Raw genomic sequence first — 14,442 nt, 5'->3', positions numbered from 1 at the left:
GACCTTGCAGCTTCATTGGAAGGGAAACGAGAATTTATCAAACTAAAGCAGGCCTTGCAGCTGGTGCATGTCTTACTCAAGCTCGTCTTGTTGTCGAGAACAGAGAAACTGGAGTTGTTGTGAAGTAACCTTGAGTTTCACTAAGGAAGGATTATGAAAGGGAGGGGGAAGCTAGGAGAGGAGGAAAAATTGTTTTTCCCATCTTTGCTCTACGGGAAGAGAGGGGCTAAGGACTAGTTTTGTTTACATCCTCTACTTCATTTACCCCTTTAACACTTTTTATAAATGAGGTTTAATAGAAACCATCACTATGACTTAATTTTTCATGAAAAGGCAAATTTTCTTCATTTGGCAAAGGCTGATATTTAGTTAGAACAATTAGTTGTGTAGTAGTTTGCCTGGTTACAAGAGCATCTATAGCCGTTTAGATGTTTTTGACAAGGAGGGGTAAGAGACAAGGGAGTATGAGACAGACTCCTAATATGGCTAGAACTATTCTTACTAAGGTTTTAAATTCTCCAAGGGATGAGAACTAACCTCTGAACAGGGAAAAGAGGGAATCTGGAGATCATCCTTTCCAAGTCTGGACTGGAACATGGGCTAATTTTTGAATTCTTGCAGCTTTTTGTTTGATGACCTTTCCATTGTCATCAATTTTTAGACAGCAATTAGTTAGGTTGAACTTTCTACATACTCGTCCCTCTTGGGCTAGGAGGTAGTCTAAATGGCATTTCTCATTTCTGTAGATTTCTGAGCCAGCAAATTTAAGGCTCTTGCAGTATCATTTGTAATGATCTCCAGTACTGCCTGCAACCATATGATGCGATTTAGCACATAAATAGGGGTGCGGTATCTCCATGATCAATTTGCCTATGTGGCTGGGCCATAGTATTGCATTATTCTTTCAGGGGGCCATTCATTAGCTTTTTAATTCTTTATGGTTATTCCCCTTTTATTTCTTTTGACCCGACTTGAACCTCAAACTAGGTTCTAGGTAAGGACTTTGGGTCATAACATACATAAGGCTTCCTGGGTTGCAGATTGAGTAGGTTATCTGGTTGAGTGTACAAGTTCCTCAATGGGTCCCTGCACACCTATAATAAGTGTGGTACAACAGGGTTCCAGTCATGGTGTTTCCTGTCCACGTAATGTCAGTGCAGTGGGGGCATCCTTCTAAGGATTCTCCCTTTAACATGTTTAAGGGGAGTAGCAAAAGTGATGGATAACATATTTATACCCAGCATGGAGAGAAGAGGTCCTTTTCTAGAGGAGGAAGTTGAGCAAAGCAACAGGACAATAGTAAAACAATTAATATTACAAGGAAAGTTTCTAGACCTAAGATTTCTAACCACATTTACTTTCCTGATGATGCCTTGAGCTTTGGCCGTGTGTAGACGAGTCAGCTCCCGGGGTGGCTAGAGCAGGGCTGTTGTTTCCTCAAGCTTCTGCCGTGCGTAGACTGGTCAGCTTCCGAAGTGACCAGAGCAGGGCTGTTGTAGTCTTCACTGGCACCTCAGTCCTGTCATAGGATCAGCTGGGTTGGATGGTCTGGGTCCTGCTGGCTGGTCCACTTGTCCTAGACTACCAGTTTCAGCCAACTGTAGTGAATCCAAGGCACGATTCCTGCAACTTTAATAGCAGTAAGAGTAGACAAGATGACAGTATGGGGCCCATCCCATATGGGTCCCAGTATTGTTGGATTCCATTTTTCAACCTAAACAGAGTCCCGGTGTCTAAAGGGATAACTTGGGTCTACGAGGCTTATGGGCATTCTTTCCCATACCCAGCCATGAATTTTTTGCATGGCTATTCTTAAAGCCTGCATCTGTCTCCTTAAGGTTAATTCCTCTAGTTCACATAGATCACCTTTAATTTGGCCAGACAAGATCTTATAGGGTGAATACCCAGTTTGTTTGGTGGGGGTGCACCTCCCTTGGAGGAGGACCATGGGCAGGACCTGATCCCACCTTAGATGAGTTTCTTGGCAAAAAATTTTTGGTAGCTATTTGAGTGTCCAGTTCATGTGTTTGACTTTTTCTGAACTCTGTGGCCAGTAGGGTGTGTGTAACTTCCACTTTATTTTCAATAGCTGTGTTAGTTCCTGAACTATCTTGGCTATGAATGCCGGTCCATTTTCTGATGCTAGAGTCAGGGGCAGTCCAAATCTGGGGATAATGTTTCTTAGCAGTACTTCTTGTGCTTTCTCAGTCCTGGTGGGGAAAGCCTTGACCCATCCTGAAAAGGTACAGACAAGTACTAACATGTATCGATAGTGCCCTGCTAGGGGCAACTCAGTAAAGTCCATAAGCAGATTTTCACAAGGTGCAGCCCCTATTTCCTGAATCCACAGGGGCCTTTCACAAGGTGGGCCCCTGTAATAGGTTGTTCTGGGCACAGGTAGGCATTCTTCACAAACGGCTCATGTGATGGCAGTGAGCCGTGGCACATAGAAGTGGTGTCCTAATAGTGTCTCTAGTGCCATTTTTCCCATGTGAGTTCCTTGCTGGAATTGCCTCACAAATTCAGGGGCCACCATTTCAGGGACGGCTAGTCTTGCATTAGATAATTTCTACCATCCTCCTTCAATATATTCTCCAGATTCTTGGGCAAACCAGGCGCTGTCACTTGGAGAGTAACTTGGGGTCTCCTGGAGGGGAGATTCCGGGAGGAGAGGCATGGTCAGGGCTTGTTTTCTAGAGTGTGGAGCAGTCATTGCTGTCCATCTTGCTTCTCTATCTGCTTTTCCATTTCCCTTGGCCTCCAGTGTCCCTGACTTCTGGTGTCTTTTACAGTGCATAACAGCTACCTTCTCTGGGGCCCATACAGCATCTAAGAGCTGTAGAATTTCTTCATTGTATTTTATTTCTTTGCCCCTGGCAGTTAAAAGTCCTCCTCTCTGCTTATATATAGCTCCATGGACATGCAGTGTGGCAAAAGCATATTTGGAATCAGTATAAATATTGACCTTTTTGTCCTTTGCTGGCAAAAGGGCTCTTGTTAGAGCTATCAGCTCTGCTTTTTGGGCTGAAGTTTCTGTGGGCAGAGACTGAGCTTCTACCACTGAGTGCAATGTTACTACTGCATACCTGGCCCGTTGGACTCCTTCCAGTACAAAACTGCTTCCATCTATAAAGTACTCAATATCTGGGTCCCTGAGGGGTTGGTCTGTAAGTTCTCTCCAGCTTAAGAATACCTCATTGACTGTGTCTGTACAGCAATGAAGAGGTACCTCCTGGTTCTGATTCAATTGGAAGCAAAGTAGCCGGGTTTAGAGTGTTCAGTCTCTAGAGTTATGCGAGGATTCTCGTATAGAAGCCCTTGGTACCAAGTCATTCTCGGGTTTGATAACCAATGGGGCCCTCTCTGATCCATTAATGTTATAACTTAGTGCAATACTCAGATGGTTAGTTGCTGTCCTAGAGTTAGTTTGTCAGCTTCCCTTGCCCGTAAGGCTATGGCAGCTAGTGCTTTGAAACATGGGGGCCATCCCAGCACCATGGAGTCCAACTGCCTGGATAAGTATGCCACTGGATGATGCCATGATCCCATGACCTGAGTTAGGACTCCTATAGCCATTTCCTTTCACTTGTGAGCTTATGGAAAGAAAGGCTAAGTTAGATCTGGCAGTCCTAAGGCTGGAGCCCGAGTTAAGGCTTCTTTGATTTGTTTAAATGCCTTCACCTGGTCTGCCTCCCAGAGGAGGGGCTCCTTCCTCCCCTCCCCCACTTCTAATGTGGCCATGGGCTCCTGGGGACCTAGGGAGAAGGAGCCCAGTTGGTCCTAGTCCTCATGTTCTTCAGTCTCTGCCAGCCCAATCAGGTCAACATCTGGCTCCCTCAGGGTGTGGCAGCCCTTGGCTGGTGGCCTCTTTGTTTCACAGCCTTTGCCATTCTCTTCAGTGCCCTCTGGACATTGATTTTTCTAGTGTTCCTTCTTGCACCACGCACATTGACCTCCCTTTAGCCTCAGCAGTCTCTTGGCTCCCTGTTCAACTTGGCCACTTCCATGCCCACACCCACACCCACACCCACACCCACACCCACATCTACATTTGCATCCCTTTACAATGTTAATTTTCCTTTTTGGGAGGGCTGCTGCTAACAGGTTGGCCTTTTTCCTAAGTCTCCACTCTGTTTCCTTTTTTGCCTCTTGATCACAGTTGACGTACACCTTGGTGGCCACTTCTATAAGCTGGGTGGCATCATGCCTGCAAAACCCTCTAGCTTTTGCAGCTTCTGTCTGATGTCACCCTGGACTTGTCTTACAAATGCTGTGTTCACTGTGTGCTGATTTTCAGCAGCCTTAGGGTCAACTGGAGTATAAAACTGGGATGCCTCACAGAGTCTCTCATAAAACTGGCTAGGGCGCTCATCAATTCCCTCAAGTACTTCAGAGATCTTCCTTATATCAATTGCCTTTTTTCCACCTTCCCTCAATCCTTGCAGCTGCGCTTCTTAGTACCTTTGCAGGTGTTAAAGCTTGGTTGCATCATTTGGGTCCCAGTTGGGATCTGTTTCTGGGAATTGGCCCTGAGCATATGCCTGGACATTAAGGGTGCCTTCAGGCACACTGGCTTCCAGCCAGCAGAGAGCTGCCTGGGCTATCTTTTTGCACTTCTCGGTATTAAACAGCGTTAGGAGGAACTTCCTGCAATCTGACCAGGTTGGATTGTGCGTTAGGAAGATAGACTGCACCTGATCTATGAGGCCCTGGGGGTTCTCCGTGTAGGAGAGGGTATGATGTTTCAAGTTCAGGAGATCAGTGGTAGAAAAAGGCTGGTAAATAAAAGTCAGTTGCCCCCCTTGGGCCTGGCCCTGTCATCATAATAGGTCCCTGTGTTTTCTGGAGGGGCATTTGCAAAGCTCTGGTGTGGGCAGATCGAAGGCGGCCTGCTTGATCATCTTGACTTCCTTCTTTACCTCCTGGGACAGGGGCTCAGATTTGCCCCTTTAAGGTGTAGCCTGGGGCATGATACCATCTGAGTTCAGCTGCTCAGTGGCCAGCCTTGGTAAAGGTGGTAGATTGGTGCATAGGGAGGATGGTGCATAGGGAGGAGGGGTTCCTGCAAAACTGTTTTTTCCTGTCTTTCCTGTGGCTTTCCCTTTGTCTCTGTAGCTTCCAGCAAAGCTGATTTTTTTTTTTTTTTTTGGTAGCTTAGGCTCAGCTTGAGCCAGGAGCATTTTACAAAAAGCTGCCTGGCAAGACTGCAACCATGCAGTTTGAGTCTGTACTATAGTTAACCATGAGTCAATATAAGGGAACTGGTCTGGGTGCCCTGGCTATCCTCTGACCTCAGTTACCACCTTAAATACACAGCCAGTTGTTTTCTTATCTACATTTCCTTCAGCTGGCCATCCAACATGAAAGAGGGCCGTTGTATTTCACAGAGAGTTCTCAGCCTCTGGGAGTCAACTTAATTCCATAGTCCCCTGAATAACCTTTCTTAAAGTTCCTTAACATACAATCTAATGGGGTGGGATTTGGTGACTTCCCTCCCATTTCCTTCCCATTACAGTGCAACACATTCACTCTTCCTTTTGCTTCAGACTCATTAAACCATCCCCCTTCACGGGAGTTTTCAGATGCTGCTTAGCTTTGAAGAGTTTGTTAATCCCCTCACAATTACTAAATTGTGGGGCACCTCGGTAAGCCGTATGTGGATCACTGCTAGTCCTGGTTGGTCCCACAATTCGCTCGGAGCATACAGTCTATACTAAGAGACCTGTGGCCCCCACATGTCACTGTCCACATTGGTTCCTCCTGAAACCATCTCTTTCACACACACTCACACACCACCCCACTCCCAGTTTTCTTTCCTAACTGACTTTGTGAGCCACTCTCATGCCCTGGTCACTTGGGGTATAAGTTTCCCCGACTTTACAAACCACTCTTGCGTCCTGTGTTGGTCTACTAGTTACACCTTGGGAGATAATCAGGCTCCCCTTCCGTCCTTATGGGATGGTTCCTGCCTTGGGCCCCAAAACCTTACTGTGGTCCTGTAGCACACTGTTCCTGGAATCGTCCTGTAGCCCCTTAGAGTCTGTTGTGCTGCCTGGGAGGGCACCAGGTCATGGGAGAGCCAATCACTTCTTCACGTTTAAGTTCCCCTGATGGTACCTGAGGTCATGGGCCCCTCCCTACTTGGGGCCTCATACCCACAGGCAATGTAGACAGCAAGCCTGTCATCTCCATCTCCTGGCTGGCTCGCCAAAATATTGCAGAAAACAGGAGGCAGAAGAGGCCCAGTGGGTGAAACTGGAGGATTTTATTAAGGTGTGCACTGGCTCAGTGGCTTCACACCCAAAAAGCTGAGCCCGGACAAAGACAGGGCTTGTCTTTTATATGTGCATGGTGGCCATCTAGTGGCTCAAGCCTTGTGGTGCAAGCAAGCAGGCTCACAGAAGCAGAAAAAAGGCAGTTAATTAAACAGTGACAGGTTATACTGGCCTTGCAGCTGCATTGGGAGGAAAACAGGAACTTAACAAACTAAAGCAGGCCTTGCAGCTGGTACACGTCTTACTCAAGCTCCTCTTGTGACCTTGTCATGTTGCCCAGAACAGAGAAACTGGAGTTGTTGTGAAGTAACCTTGAGTTTCACTAAGGAAAAATTACTAAAGGGAGGGTGAAGCTGGGAGAGGAGGAAAACTTATTTTTCCCATCCTTGCTCTATGGGAGGAGAGAGGCTAAGGACTAGTTTTCTCTACACCCTCTACTTCAGTTTTATGATGGTGTTCATTATTATTTTATTTTTAAGCAAAATTAACACATTTTAGCATTTCTTTTTTTTTTTGTGCAGAGTCTCAGTATGATCTTAAACTCTTGGTCTCTAGTGTTCTGACTGCCTTTACCTCCTAAAACTAGGATTTCAGGCATGAGCCATGGTGCCTAGTCACCATGTACCGTTTTTTTGTGGAACTGTGCTAGTGGTGATGAACATCTTCACCTTTTATTTTGGAAATTCTTTATTTTCATTTTCTTTTTAAAGTGAAATAAATTTAAATCAAGTATTGGTTAGAAACATTGTTTTTTTAATTACATCAAAATTTGGGAAGATTTCACCCTTTTTTATCTTCAGATAACCTCTGTATTTTTTTTCTTCATTTTCTTCTTCTAAAATTTCCTAAATCTAGTTGATGGTATCTAATAAGTTGTTTCTTTTTTGTTTTGTTTTTGTTTTGAGATGGAGTCTCGCTCTGTTGCGCAGGCTGGAGTGCAGTGGCACAATCTCAGCTCACGGCAAGCTCTGCCTCCTGGGTTCATGCCATTCTCCTGCCTCAGCATCCTGAGTAGCTGGGAGTACAGGCACCCACCACCATGCCCAGCTATTTTTTTGTATTTGCAGGAGAGACTGAGTTTCACCGTGTTAACCAGGATGGTCTTGATCTCCTGACTTCATGATCCTCCTGCCTTGGCCTCCCAAGGTATCTAGTAAGTTTTACATTCTATGTTTTAACTTTGTTTTGCAATTATAGATTTTTCTGTTATATATTTTAGGGTATGCCACCACACATCCGTTAATTGTGTTTTGATTTTTAGTGTTTATTATAATCATGCATTCTAATACTTAATTTTGTGCAATTTAAGACAGTATAGAGCAAAGTCAAATATGTCTTTTTCCAATAGCATTATCTCTATGTTTGTTTTCCTGTATGCAAAAATAAATATTATCCTTGGTTTTTTTTGTAAGTTGTATATTTGTTGTGTTGGTTTGTTGTGAATGGTTTTCTAATTCTGTGTAGATGAGTCATCATCAAATTCTCTTCTTTTTGTTTTTTTTGTTTTTTTATTGAGATGGAGTCTTGCTCTTCTTGCCTAGGCTGGAGTGCAATCGCGCGATCTCAGCTCACTGCAACTTCCGTCTCCTGGGTTGAAATGATTCTAGTGCCTCAGCCTCCTTTGTAGTTGGGATTACAGGCATGTGCCAACATGCCTGGCTAATATTTTTGTATTTTTAGTAGAGACAGGGTTTCTCCATGTTGGTCAGGCTGGTCTCTAACTCCCGACCTCAGGTGCTTTGCCTGCCTCAGCCTCCCAATGTACTGAGATTGCAGGTGTGAGCCCCCATGCTCAGCCCATAAAATTCTTATAATTTCAACAACCTATTTATTTGTAAATTTATATGATTTTTGTGTGGGAGAAACACTTTTGGATTTGAATATAATTTAAAACTATCATAACTCTGTATCTCTTTTAGATATTATTATTTATTTTTTCTTGTCCAAATAACATAATAAAATTTACCACAAAATATCTTTAAATAGTCATATTAATTATCTTGACATTGTCATGCAACATATTGCTAAAATGTTTTTATCTTGCAAAGCTAAATCTTAATACACATTAAACAATAAGTACCAATTTTTCTTCTTTTCCCCGCCCCCCTCCTCCTTTTTTTTTTTTTTTTTTTTTTTGAGATGGAGTATTGCTCTGCTACTCAGACTGGAACTGGAGTGCAGTGGCATGATTTCAGCTCACTGCAACTTCCACCTCCCAGGTTCAAGCAATTCTCATGCCTCAGCCTCCTGAGTAGCTGGAATTACAGGTGCCCACCATGAGGCCTGGCTAATTTTTGCGTTTTTAGTAAAGATGGAGTTTCACCATGTTCGCCAACCTGGTTTCAAACTTCTGACCTTAGGTGATCTGCCTGCCTCAGCCTTTCAAAGTGCTGGGATTACAGGTATGGGCCACTATGCCTGGCCCCAGTTTTTTCTGTTTTATAGCATTTTGCAAATACCACTGTGTTCTTTGTTTTTAACAGTCTAACTGCTTCATATACGTTATAAAATCTGTCTTTTTGTGATTGGCTCATTTCATTTTGCATAATGCCATCAAGATTTATATTTATAGTTGGTAGAGTATTTCCTGCTTTTGAATGCTGAGTATATTCCAGATTTTTTTTTTTTTTTTTTTGAGACGGAGTCTTGCTCTGTCACCCAGGCTGGAGTGCAGTGGCCGGATCTCAGCTCACTGCAAGCTCCGCCTCCTGGGTTTACGCCATTCTCCTGCCTCAGCCTCCCAAGTAGCTGGGACTACAGGCGCCCGCCACCTCGCCCGGCTAGTTTTTTGTATTTTTTAGTAGAGACGGGGTTTCACCGGGTTAGCCAGGATGGTCTCAATCTCCTGACCTCGTGATGCGCCCGACTCGGCCTCCCAAAGTGCTGGGATTACAGGCTTGAGCCCTTTGAGACAAAGTCTTGCCCTGTCACCCAGGCTGCAGTGCAGTGGCACGATCTCAACTCATTGCAACCTCCACCTTCCAGGTTCAAGCAATTCTTTTGCCTCAGCCTCCCGAGTAGCTGGGATTACAGGCACATGCCAACATGTCCGGCTAATTTTTGTATGTATGTATGTATGTATGTATGTATGTATGTATTTATTTATTTATTTATTTTAGTAAAGACAGGGTTCACCATGTTGGCCAGGCTGGTCTCCAGCTCCTTACCTTGTGATCCGCCTGCCTCAGTCTCCCAAAGTGCTGGGATTACAGGTGTGAGCCACTGTGCCTGGGGAGAATTTTTATATTTCAAATTATATCTACTGAATGATTTATTGAAAGATATTCACGTTGCTTTTACCTATTGGCTTACAGTAACAATGCTGCAATAATTATGAGTATATAAATGACTACTTACATGACCATATATGTGAAAGTTTGTATATGTGCTACATTCTATTTTATTAGTTTACTTTTTCACTTTTATACTCATATCAAATTGTTTAATTCTGTAGCTTTGTAATGTGCTTTGAATCAGACACTTTAATGCCTGCAGCGTTCTTTCTTTTTTTTGTAATATTGTTGGGTACTTTATTTTTCTTTTGAGATTCTATATACTTTTGAGGTTGCTGTTTCTATTTCTTCAAAAATGCAATGAGAAATTTGAAAAATATTGCATTAAATCTGTAGATTGCATTGAGCAGGATGGACTCTTTGCAATATTGAGTATTTCAACTTTTGTATAAGAGCACACTCAAGAGTGTATTGCTTAATTTCTATATATTTGTAAATTTTTTCTGTGTTTTTTTTTTCTCTTATCATTGTATACTCTCATTCCATTTTGATCATAGTATGTAGTTCATAGAATTTTACTTTTAAAAACTTTGATAAGACTTCCTTTTTGGCCTAAGATGTGGTCTATCACGGGAAATGTTGTATGAGCTATTGAGAAGGTTGTGTATTCTGATGTTGTTGAGGAGTGTTCTCTACAACTCTGTTTGGAATAATTGTTTTATACTGCCTTTAAGTAGTCTCTTCTCTTATTAACATTTTTTCTTGTTTAATTTTTATTACAGAAAGTGTGGTATTAAAATATCTTGCTCTAATTATATTGCTTTCTGTGTGTTTCTTCCATTGTGTCAGTATTTGCTTTATGTACTTGGAACCCTAATGTGAGACACACACACACACACACACACACACACACACACAAATTTGTCATCGGTTCCCAGTGAATGAATCTATTATTTTTTTGATGTCCTTCTTTGTTTCTTTGGAGTTTCAATTTAAAGCATATTTTATAAAACATTATACGTTCTGACTTAAGATGTAGCTTGCATGATATTATTTTGACTGTTTCTGCTCTCATTTGAGTAATGGTTGCATGGAATATCTACTTCCATCCTGCCACTTCCAGTCTTTTTTAATTATTAGAAAGACTTACTGTTATTTTATTATATATTTTATTTGATTATTACATCTTTGTCTCTTATTCTCTTTTCATCTTTGTGTCTTTTTGATGTTTGTATTGATATGCTTTCACTTATTTTCATTTATTTATTTATTTTTGAGGCTGAGTTTTGCTCTTGTTGTCCAGGCTGGAGTTCAGTGGCATTGATCTTGGCTCACCGCAATCTCCGCCTCCCTGGTTCAAGCGATTTGCCTGCCTCAACCTCCTGAGTAGCTGAGATTACAGGCAGGTGCCACCATGCCTGGCTAATTTTGTATTTTTAGTAGATATGAGGTTTCTCCATGTCAGTCAGGCTAGTCTTAAACTCCTGACTTCAGGTGATTCACCCACCTTGGCCTCCCAAAGTGCTGGGATTACAGGCATGAGCCACCATGCCCAACCTCTTTTATGTATTTATACAAATATTTTTGTGGTACCTTGGGGACTACATATAATGTTTAAAATTTATACCTCTGATTTTTTTATGGTTCCTTTCAGAAAATTTTATGATATTTTTGGTGGGATCATATTGCCCTGTTTTGTATATATTATAATCTTTGACTGCAATTTGGACATTAAAAGAAACTACCTGTCAAAATCTTTATAATGTAGTTCTGTCCTGGCATAGTCTGAAAACAATTGTCTTGGCTGGTGATTATGGGAGTTTCTCACACATATTCTTAGGACACGTGCTGTCTGAAATTTTGTGTTTATTTTTTAATTAACAGAGTTTACTCTTGTTACTTTGTAGAAGTCAGTAATCACATGCTACACCTGTTCCTTTTCTGTGGCACTGCAGTCTTTCTGCTGCTCTAACATTTTTTTTTTTTTTTATCTCAGCTGACTCAAACTCTCATTTCAAAATATGCCACCATGTCTTTCAGCACTTTATGTCATGAGAGACTGAAACAAGTGTCAGAAAAGGTCCCTAAAAGTCAGAAATAACAATGAATGTGCCAGTATTTTAGCTTTCTTTTAAAACAGAAACCAAGAGTTAGGAATTTACTTCTTTTTTTTTTTTTTTGAGACGGAGTCTCGCTCTGTCGCCCAGGCTGGAGTGCAGTGGCTGGATCTCAGCTCACTGCAAGCTCCACCTCCCGGGTTTATGCCATTCTCCTGCCTCAGCCTCCCGAGTAGCTGGGACTACAGGTGCCCGCCACTGCGCCTGGCTAGTTTTTTTGTATTTTTTAGTAGAGACAGGGTTTCACCGTGTTAGCCAGGATGGTCTCGATCTCCTGACCTCGTGATCCACCCGTCTCGGCCTCCCAAAGTGCTGGGATTACAGGATTGAGCCACCGCGCCTGGCACTTATGACCTTTTCTATGGAAAGGTAAGGACATTAAAATGTAAGATGGATAATGAAAATTTAAGTAGAGAGGCTCTTTGTGGTTAACTTATAGTATTGAGTGATACATGAGGTAGGTGTTCAGAGTAATACTCTTCTGCACTATTATGAAAGAAAAACATTCTTAATTTTAGTTAAAATTAGGTTAGTAATGTTATTAATTGTACTTTTATGGAATACTATACAGTATGTTTTTAAATTATAAATTATGTGTGGAATTAACTTTTCAATTCCACGTTTTTAACATGTTAAATACTATCATGAATCCATCGAAATGTTATTGTGCCACTAACTTTAACCTATTCCATCTTACTCAAGGGTGTAGGTAACAATACATTATTTGGTAAGATAATGGACTGACATCGCTAGTAATCTTTTTTGCCGGTAACTTTAAATGGCCAATAGTTAAAAAATATTGTTCCTATAGGTTATATTTTTCTTATTTTCACATTTAAATTTATTTTTCTTAATTTCTGTGGATATATAATATGTGTATATGTTTATGCCATACATGGCATATTTTAATACAGGAATTTTAATAAGGGGCCTAATTTACTAGAAAACAAAAATTCTCATAAATGGTGAAAGCAAATTGTGCTCTCTGCTTTGTATTGAATTTATTACTGTGCAATCTTTTGGCTCAGGGTTCAGAATCTCCCCACGCAAATTCTTGTTTTAATTTGACTGGTACTCATGTTAGTCCCATAATATTCTTTGCTTGTTTGTTTAATAGTTTTTGTTTTGTTTTGTTCTTGTTTTTTTCTTTTGAGATGGAGTCTTGCTCTGTCTCCCAGGCTGAAGTGCAATGGTGAGATCTTGGCTTACTGCAACCTCTGCCTTTCAGGTTCAAGCAGTTCTCCTGCCTCAGCCTCCCAAGTAGCTGGGATTACATGTGCCTGCCACCAGGCCCAGCTAATTTTTGTATTTTCAACAGAGACAGTGTTTCACCATGTTGGTCACGCTGGTCTCAAACTCCTGACCTCAGGTGATCCATCCACCTCAGCCTCCCAAAGTGCTAGAATTACAGGTGTGAGCCACTGCACCCAGCCTGTGTAATAGTTTATGAAGTATTCATTATGTGAACTGGTCTGTAATTACAAGAATAATTTTTTTAAAAATTTTATTGTTCCATAAGTTATTGGGGTATAGATGGTATTTGGTTAGATGAGTAAGTTATTTAGTGGTGACTTGTGAGATCCTGGTGCACCCATCACCCGAGCAGTATACACTGCATCATATATGTTGTCTTTTATTCCTCTCCCTTCCCACTCTTCTCCCCATGTCCCCAAAGTCCATTGTATTATTCTTATGCCTTTCCATTCTCATAGCTTACCTCCCACATATCAGTGAGAACATATGATGGTTGGTTTTCCATTCCTGAATTATTTCATGTAGAATAATAGTCTCCAATCTCATCCAGGTTGTTGCAAATGCTTTTAATTAATTACTTGTTATGGCTGAGTAGTATTCCAACATACACACACACACACACACACACACACACACACCACAGTTTCTTTATCCACTCATTGATTGATGGGCATTTTGGTTGGTTCCACAATTTTGCAATTGTGAATTGTGCTGCTAGAAACATGCATGTGCAAGTATCTCTTTCAAATAATGACTTATTTTTCTCTGGGTAGATACCCAGTAGTGGGATTGCTGGATCAAATGATAATTCTGCTTTTAGTTCTTTAAGGAGTCTCCAGTTTCCCATAGTGACTGTACTAGTTTACATTCCCACCAGCAGTGTGGAAATGTTCTTTGATCGCTGCATCCACACCAACATCTACAGTTTTTTGATATTTTGATTATGACCATTCCTGCAGGAATAGAGTGGTATTGCATTGTGGTTTGATTTGCATTTCCCTGATCATTAGTGATACTGAGCATTTTTAAAAATACGTCTGTTGGCCATTTGTGTATCTTTTGAGATTTGTCAATTTTTTGATTTTTTTTCTTACTGATTTGAGTTCATTACAGATTCTGTATATTAGTCCTTTGTCAGGTGTATAGATTGTGAAGATTTTTTCCCACTCTGAGTTATCTGTTTATTCTGCTGACTGTTCCTTTTGCCATGTCAAAGCTTTTTAGTTTAATTAGGTCCCAGCTGTTTCTTTGTTTTTACTGCATTTGCTTTTAGGTTTTTGGCCATGAAATTTTGGCCTACCAATGCTTAGATGAGTTTTTTCAATGTTAACTTCCAGAGTTTTTATAGTTTCAGGTCTTAGGTTTAAGTCCTTAGTCCATCTTGTGTTGATTTTTTTTATAAGGTGAGGGATAAGGATCCTGTTTCATTCTCCTACATGTGGCTAGCCTATTATCCCAGCACTATTTGTTGAAAAGGGTGTCCTGTCCCCACTTTATGTTTTTGTTTGCTTTGTTGAAGATCAGCTGGATGTAAGCATTTGAGTTTATTTCTGGGTTCTGTGT

General features: G+C 41.4%; 1 protein-coding gene across 16 annotated transcripts in view; it reads left to right on the top strand.

Annotated features, from left to right (window-relative positions):
- Positions 1–14,442, top strand: part of LOC135968652 (zinc finger protein 431-like) — an 85,536-nt gene that overhangs the window by 53,305 nt on the left and 17,789 nt on the right. For 14 of the 16 annotated variants that reach the window (XR_010583573.1, XR_010583564.1, XR_010583562.1 and 11 more), the window contains one exon: positions 7,343–10,320. The exons of 1 other annotated variant lie outside the window; for it this stretch is intronic. The gene's annotated coding sequence lies outside the window, so the exon portion shown is untranslated. Of the gene's footprint in view, positions 1–7,342; positions 10,321–14,442 lie in introns of those variants that run through there. One more of the 16 variants, XR_010583563.1, reaches the window with a different exon arrangement.

Source organism: Macaca fascicularis, chromosome 19 (genome assembly GCF_037993035.2).
Source record: "Macaca fascicularis isolate 582-1 chromosome 19, T2T-MFA8v1.1".
NCBI lineage: Eukaryota > Metazoa > Chordata > Mammalia > Primates > Cercopithecidae > Macaca > Macaca fascicularis.
Note: the sequence above shows the minus strand (reverse complement) of the source record. Positions and strands in the feature narration are given on the sequence as shown.